This window comes from Talpa occidentalis, unplaced genomic scaffold (genome assembly GCF_014898055.3).
Source record: "Talpa occidentalis isolate TD23 unplaced genomic scaffold, MPIMG_talOcc4v2.1 talOcc4.9, whole genome shotgun sequence".
In the NCBI taxonomy this organism is placed as follows: Eukaryota; Metazoa; Chordata; class Mammalia; order Eulipotyphla; family Talpidae; genus Talpa; species Talpa occidentalis.
The window spans coordinates 30,068,132-30,076,494 of record NW_023605305.1 but is presented as its reverse complement, the minus strand read 5'-3'; positions in this window follow the sequence as shown (position 1 = coordinate 30,076,494).

Here is an 8,363-nt window from a genome sequence, read left to right as displayed (position 1 = left end):
CCAGTGGGAGGGAGACAGGGACGGGACGGGGCGAGTCTGCTCTGCCCTCACATGGCGGCAGGGCAAAACATCGCGTGCACCTGCTCCAAGCCACCCAGGTGCCCAGGTGCATTTTCCTTTTTTTTTTTTTTTTTTTAATGCTGTAGGAAACTGAGGCCCAGGAAGAGGCATGATTTACTCCAAGCAAGGAGAGGCACCATCAGTGACAGGGCAGAACCAGAATCCACATCTTCTGGGCCCACATCCTTCCCTGCACCATGACAAATGAACAGTCCTGAAAAGCACGCAAGGGACCTTGGGTCCAGGCAAGACCATTGGTCCCAGGGACCCAGTGGCTCTCACGTCTCACCTCATAGCAGACTGCGGGCAGGTTGCTAAGTGACTCTGCACCTGAGTGTCCTCTCAATGGGCCTGTGCCCTGCCCACCACACAGTGCAGGGAGAGCATGTCTTCCCATCCTCCCCCTGAAGGACCCACTTAGACCTCAGGGTTCTACTGCCACGTGCCTTGCCCACACCCCATCCTCAAAATGCTCCAGGCTGAACTCCAAGCCCTGAACATTTACCTTGTCCTAAGCCAGCAGGCCTGGGTCCTCCGCAGCCACTCCTCAAATGTACCCAAAACCCCAGCTGTTAGCTAGCCAGGGAATCTAGCAAGCTGGAGCCCAGCAGAGTCCTAGGAAGGGAACAAAAGATACTGCACAACAACCAGATAGATATTGTGACATCTATGCAGAGCCCAGCCTTTGCCGTTTGGCTGAGCCCCCAGGCTTACTTCTGCTTTCCTATTTGTGCCCCAGCTCACAACAAGTTGGGAACCTCTCACCAGCGGGAGGGAGGCTGCCAGAGGCAGACAGGCTGTGCAGAGAGAGCAGACAGCTGCTCTTGGTGGTGCCCGGGATTGCACTAAAACCAGATGAGACAGAAAGAATGGTGCAAAATACAGACCCAATGGGATGGAGAGGGCTGTGGCACAGGGTGAGCCCACTCTCATCCCAGAGCATCCTGATCAGCAGCTGAGGCTTCATGTGCATATTGATGGCCAGTATCTCCGAACATTACTGATTTCCTCTTTAGAGGGCTTGGCTTGTGACATCCAGCAAGAAGAGTTGCATGCAGAGTGGTTGAACGTTTTAGGCAGGTGAGGGCAAGCAAAGATGAGGCCTTGTTTTTGCAGTGGGATTCTGGGGATCAGTGGGCCCTGAGGGACCACACTCCCTCCCTGCAGGTAGGGATGCGCTGTGGCCTCCAGCTTCGTGCCTTTCCAACCCTCAGCTAGGAATGGCCAGAGCTTCAATGTGCCCCCCCCACCTCATTTATCTCTCTGAAAGTGCCTACTGATGTGGGTTGTGTCTCCTTACTCGTGAGCCCCTCAAGGGTGGCGACCTGGGTTTGTCAGGGTATTTGGGGCAAAATCAGAGCTTAAAGGATGAAGAATGTTTATAATAGACCATGTGACAGGTGGGTGGGACAATAGGTGCCCCAGAAAGACAGGACAGTGCTTGGGGGGCCTGGGGGAGGCCTGTGAACAGGTGTGATGTGTTCAGGGCTTGTTGTGTTGGGGCTGCAGCCTGGAGTCTGCAGGGAAATGTGTGGGTTATGAGAAGTGGGGGGCGTGGCGGTGAGAATCCCTCTTGGGCCAGCATGGGGTTTGGATGAGAATGAGGAACCTGGCACAATAGTGTAGATGATGCAATCATATCTCAAAATCAAAAAAAAAAAAAAAAAAGGGGAATTTAGTTTAGGTGGAGATGGGTGTCTCGCTGTTCTCATTGAACCGGAGGGGTGCAGACCTTACCCCTGGGGCCCTGCCCCCGCTGTAATGCCAGGGTGGGGGATCTTCCATGTTTGCTTGCCCCCCTTAGTGGTCCTTCCCCTCAGTGACTGCTGTGAAGTGTTTCCCCATCACAGAGCCGTGAGCGAGAAGCTGCCTTGGCTTTGTTCAACCTCAAAGGCACTGACACTGCAACCAGGTCAAGTGGGCTGGGAGGCCTTTGGTCAGGGAAGGAAGCACCAATAGTGAGATCCTGAGCATGAAATGCTGGTGATACAGAGAGGGTGCTGGAGCACACGAATCCATGCCAGGGGATCAGAGTTTTCCACGGGGAGGGAAATCCCCTTCAAGGTGGCTGCCAGAAAGGTGTCTCCTGGCACTCGTGAAGAACCTGGCCCTGTGTGCCTCTGGCTGGCCTTGCCCTGGCATTTGCAGGTTCTTCCTGAAAAACTGCTCTTGGCTAATCTTCCTGCTGGAAACTTCTTGTCCTGGGGAATCACTGGTGACTCCCAGACGACTTGCTTAGCTCTTGAATTCAGACTGAACTCCCTCTAGCAGCTGTGCCACATCACCCTTCCCTTTTCTCCTAGTCCTGTGTCTAGTGAGAGAGGGCACGGAGGTGTGTCCTTCCTTGGTGGGTGGAAACTAGCTCCATTTTGCTCCTTCCATTGGGAGCTCTTAGCAGAGAACCAAGAAGGCTGCACTGGGAACAGCGCCCCATTGGGCCTGGGTTCTGGGGTGTTTTGACTACTCTCCCTCTCCAGCCAGGTTAACTACAAACCAATTCCAGAGACTTTCTCAGCCCCTTTCCTGACACTCAAGCCCTCAGCTGCCCTTTCTTCCCCAACTCCCCCCATCCTGCTTCCCCACTGTTATGGCCCTCTGCTGCATGGCCTAGGGATGCTAATTTTTTTCATGTATTTGTGCTTTTTGCAACTCAAATACAGATGGAATTCCATCTCTCCATCCCTGCCACCCACGGAGCACTCTCTAGGCCTTTGACGGGGCTGGCCTATAACACAACTTGAGGGGGCGCCATTCCCCAAGAATACAGAGTCCCTAGTACCTGACTTTGGGGGAGGCAGTGGCTGTGCTCTCTGCATGGGGAGTGAGAGGTAAGGAGGACCTGGTCCCAGAGGAGGGCCTCTGAGGAGGCGAAACCACAACATCTGAGGAGGCCAGGACTTTGGGGCCTTCCTCCCTGGGCCACAGAGGGCTGAGGCACCTGAAATGCTCAGTTCCTGGTCATGCAGTGGGAAGGATGCTGGATGCTGAATTCCAAGAGAAAGATTCCTAGAGAGGAGGGTAAGACAGTGAAAGACGGTGGCAGAGATCCAGAGGTGGAGAAAAGAGCAAAGTAAAGGAAGAGAGCTAGAGTCACTATGGCTTGAGTCACTAGAACCCACCCCTGCCAGGCCAGTGACCCCTACCTGTGCAGCCTGGCCGAGGCAGAAGCTCCTGGGGCCGTGCGTCTCAGCCTCAGACCCACGCAGCAGCTGCTCAGCCTGGCGTGGCCCTGGCTGACAGAGCCACCAGTTCACGTCAAGAAAGTGGATGAGCCCCGGCTCCTCCCCTGAGGGAGTGGGTGGGAGGGCCCTGAAGTCTCATTCCTGCAGAGGGCCTATGGATTCGTATGGAAAGTGTCTGTCCTTGCTACCAGGTGTGGACCTGGGGATCAAGACCCGGTCCAGGGTCCAGGCTGTGGACTCAGGGCTCTCCAGGACCCCAGGTTCAGGAAGACCGTGGCTCAGAGTCAGCTGAGCAGCAGCACTTGCACCACTGATCCGGGCAAACAGGTTTCTCAGATGAGAGGAGGGGCAGGGCTGACACCAGAAACCTGGGCTTTGCAGTTTACTAGATTTTGGCTTCGGGCCATGGCTCAGCACAGGCGTGGCAGGTGCACACACACATACACACATACACACACGACCAGCGGCTTGTTGGGGGGCGCCGCAGAGTGGTGGTGATGAACAGATGACTACACGCCGCTCACCAGGACGATGGGGGCGAAGCAGGTCCCGCTGCTCTCTCTCATTTTTGTCTTCTACCACATGCGGATAATAGCTGTCTCCCAGGGCTTGGAAGGGTGAGATAAAAACAGTGGAAGTGGAAATGTTTTATAAGGTGCCATGAGCCTGGGAGGCTGCCCTTGTCTGAGCTCCAGGTAGCTGGACCTGGGACATGGCTGGGCCTGGGATGGCAGCGTCAGAGAGGAGCAGAGGCACGACCCCAGGAGGAATGCCTTCTGTGGCTCCCACATCATGGGGGAATTCTTTTTTAATTTTTTTAAATTTTATATTTTAATTTATATATATATATATTATTTTTTTATTATTATTTTTAAAATTTTATATAGTTTTTACATCATTTTTCATTTTTGCACAACGGGAATTCTTAAACCCACTGAGCCTAAGTTTGCCTCTGTCAGTGAAGTAATGATACAAACCTCTTCAAGAGTTGGGAAAATTGGGCCTCCCTGCTGGTGCAGCGGTTGAGCGCTGGGCTGCGAAGCTGCCCGCAGCCTCTGCAGCACCGGTTCGATCCCCGGCCGCCAGGCGAGGGTCCCACGTGGCGCGCAGACCTCTCCTGCCGCCCGCTGCTCCCCTCAGCAGTGTATCATTGGTTTGCCTGTACTGTTTCCCACTCTGGCTCTGGTGAATTCTCTCACCCTCCCATGCTTCTGACTGTACCCAGTGCTTGTATAAATAAATCTTTAAAAAAAAAAAAAAGTTGGGAAAATTAAATGAGATAATATATCATAAGGAGATGTTAAAACAAAGCTCCTTCTGTTGGAGTTTTGTCCGAGGTCCGGCAGGTAAGCACACCTATCAGGTGTCTGCTACCCCCCATTCTAAAAGTGACACCTAGAGAGCCGTGCTGTGGTTGGTGGCTTTGGCAATGCCAGCTCAGAGCCCGCGGCCTGGCCACCACCAGAGAGCCAGCATAGCTGGTGCAGTGTGTGCCCTTCCTGTGCCTGTCCTGTGGGAGATGTGGAGTTGCAGAGACAGGACCAGGCTGGCAAGAGATTTACCAGGGGTGACAGCTAGAGGATGAAAGGGAGGAAGCAGGAACAACCCAGGGGAAAAAGGGGAAGGAAGGTTTGGCAGGAAGAAGCTCAGGTTCCAGGGCAGTTTTTGCCTGGCCCATGAAGAATCCTCCAGACATAAATGTCCAGTCAATAAGCCACACACATTTGTGTACCACCCCGGCCACCCACCTGCAGCCTCAGACGAGTGTCTGTGCACACATGGGAAGTCACTTTGGAAAGAGCTGTTGGAGTGACAGTGATGTGGGAACCCCACTGCCTCCTCGGTCAGACAGGAGGTGGGCTTTCCCTCTCACCTCCAGACGAATGAAGCATGGCAGGGCACAGAATAGGATGCTTCCGTCACAGAATAGGACAGGTAATCAGAACCAAACCATAGATTTAGTCACTGATTTAGAAAACATCTTGACAAGTAATCTACCTGCTCTGACACTGGACAATCACAGTCATGTCTGACACAAATACTGAGCTTATACCCAGCTTCCCTCTGGCCCTACCCAGAATCCTGCAACTGATTTTGATATTGAAGAGTTCTTTTCAGTCTCCAATATCCAGACTCAAACTGAAGCAAGTGAGATTGGCATCATGACCACGGAGCCAGCCTTGGAATCACTGGACATAGAGATCCAAAGTGACTTCTGACTTGCAGACACCCCTGCCCCATCCTACAGCTGCGGGGGAAATTCTGACTTCTTAGGCCTTGAGCTGTTAGATACACAGACACAGACAGACTCTTCCTCCTGTGTGTTGTCCCACTTCGGGGCCTTAGCACATGGTGCTGCCTCTGTCCAGTGAATTTTCCCATCCACTCCCTTGCTTTCTTCTCTCATAGATTCATCTTTTCCCATAAGTTGCAGAGAGTAGAGCCTGGCCTGATTTTGCTCAGTATGTTATCTCCAGGATATTAGCAGATGCATAGTAAATACCTAATGAGGGAAGAAGTACTGAATTTTCTTTCTCGAATGTAAGACATTCCCGCTGTCTTTCGGATTATGCTTCTAGGAAAGTATGTAATATCTGTATTCAATCACTCTTCCTTTTCACTTTTCCAAAGGGTGAAAAATTCTCTTAACTCAAGACTGGAAATGTTTCGCCATTGGTGAAGGGCCAGTGAATAGATGGGGGAGCCAGGAAAGTTTTTGGAGTGTGATGCAGCGGAAAGAGGGAGAATTTTTCCCAGGTCTTGGGAGCCATCTGTTTGTCAATGGTTATGGTCTTGCCAGGCCAGTTTGGGTCCCAGGAGTTTAATCTTAATGAATGGATATGATAAATGCATCCACCCATAGCACCTTAAAGGAGCTAAGACTTCACCAGTGGGATTATCATCTGAGGGGACACCCTAGAAGCCCTGAATCTGCCCATTCTAAATAGGTTCTGCCATCCACCACATCAAGACAAAACATACTCTAGTGCACAAGATCTTTAATGGAAAGGAACTTCAATACAATTAATGTGCAACCTTTGTTACCCAAAGTTACCTGTCCATTCATGGGTAAATGTCCAGACAAACAGGGTTGGCCCAAAGCAGGGTCGCTGAGGCCCGAAAGCCTGCCACAAGTCTAAGGCGCCTCCTGGTGGGGACCCATAGGGAAGGGACAAAATGGCCAGAAAAATCTGGAAGAAAAAGAGTAAAATCAAAATCAAGAACAACGCAGTCATTGTGAACCTCCCCGGGGGTCTCTCACCCCCGTCTGTTTCGCCAGTCCAAGACCAAGAAGCAAGCACAGCTTCTTCACCTGTCTCTCTGCTCCATGTGCCTCCCCCAGGTCTCTTTCTGGCTCTCCATCCTCCTTCCTTCTACAGTTTCCTCCCCAGCTTCCTCTCCTCCCTGCTCAACTCTACCCTTCCTTGGATGGGATAGGGAACCTGGAACCTCCCTTTTCCCTGGGGACCACCCTGTTATATAACCTATACCATATATCTCTTGTGACTTTAAGCCAGGTGTAAATCCCTTCTCAAACCAATTGTTATCCAAAGTATGAAGAGAAACATAAATTTGAATGTCCACTCAGCCATTTATCAACTGCAGTTTCAAGCAAAAATCTAACCCCTTTAAGCCTGTTTTCACTTCTACTAAGTGGTATTATTAATAGTTTCCATTTCATGGGGCTGCAGTGATCATACAAGGAAATATTTCTAAAACACTGAACACCATTCTTTTAACATGATAGTTTATTTCTTGCTCACACTGCAGTACAATGTGATGATTGAGAGAGATGGGATGTAAGTCTCTGCATCCTTTTTGGAATACAGTTGGACAGCATGTATTAACAAAACATTAAAAATAGAACTATCATAGAACCCAGAAATCCCATTTCTGGGTATATCTCTAAAATAATTGAAATGAAGATCTCAAAAGATATCTGCACTTCCACATTCATTGAGCAGTGTTCACAATAACCAAGATAAGAGAAACAGTCCAAGCAATCATGAACACATGAATGAATAAAGGAAATGTGTATATACACACAATGGAATCCTATTACTTTAATTGGATTAGTGGATCACACTTTGCACAATTACCTTCCTGCACTCTCACATTTTCCTTTTACTGGGAAATGTTGCTGTGTCTTTATCCATCGTCCTAGTGAATCTTGTTTCCTGGAAAAATATGACTTTCTTTCATCTCCACTTTGAATGATTCCAGTTTAGTAAATCTGAGAAGGACCTTCTGTACTTTTCAAGCATACAGGTTTGACTCTAAGGTAGGTGTCTGTACTCCTACTACTATAGAGATAAGGAAACAGACTCTCAAAGATTAAATGGTTTGTTCCTGATCACATGATGAGATTCCAAAACTGATTCTCAGATCTAAGGTAATCTCTACTTTTTCTTTTATTCTGTATAGACTTTGTATTTATCCTTTTATCTGTTAATGCTGTTTATTGTCAGTGACATTTTCTATAGTTTTGTGACAATACTTTTGGCAAGTGTGTTTATAATCTGTTTAGTAGGGTGTCTTTTCTTTGGCACTGGACTGGTTCATTAATATGAAGGCTGGATCCCCATTCTCAGTAAATAGTCTCAAGTGTTGATTTAAAAGGGAACTACTACACAAAAGTTGTACATACTAAGTGGAAGGAGGTGATGAATGGTGTGCATGTGTTATCCATTATTATTTACTAATTATTAGTAAACAGAAGCTGAACAGCATGTATATCATGTGGAAAAAATACAGAATTTATGGAAAAAGACTTTTAAGAGTGATTGTTTTAAATAAAAATAGTATATCATGTATTGTGGAAAGAACACAAAATTAAATTCAAAAAGATCTTGGATTCTACTGATGGCTGGTGATATTAGATACCCTGGCAAACAGGAGGCACTGGGAATTTGTTTGATATTGCTTTTATTCTTTTAAAGACATTGTGAAATGTTTGCAAAATGAGAATACCATGCCACTTGTATGTATTTGAGTATGCAAACATTTTTCTACTATGTTATAGCAGCAGCCACTTAAAAATAAAAATCTGCCAACTCCATCATCTAATACAACATTAATGACAAGTGAATTCTGTCTAGAATCCATTGTGTTTTCACTTAA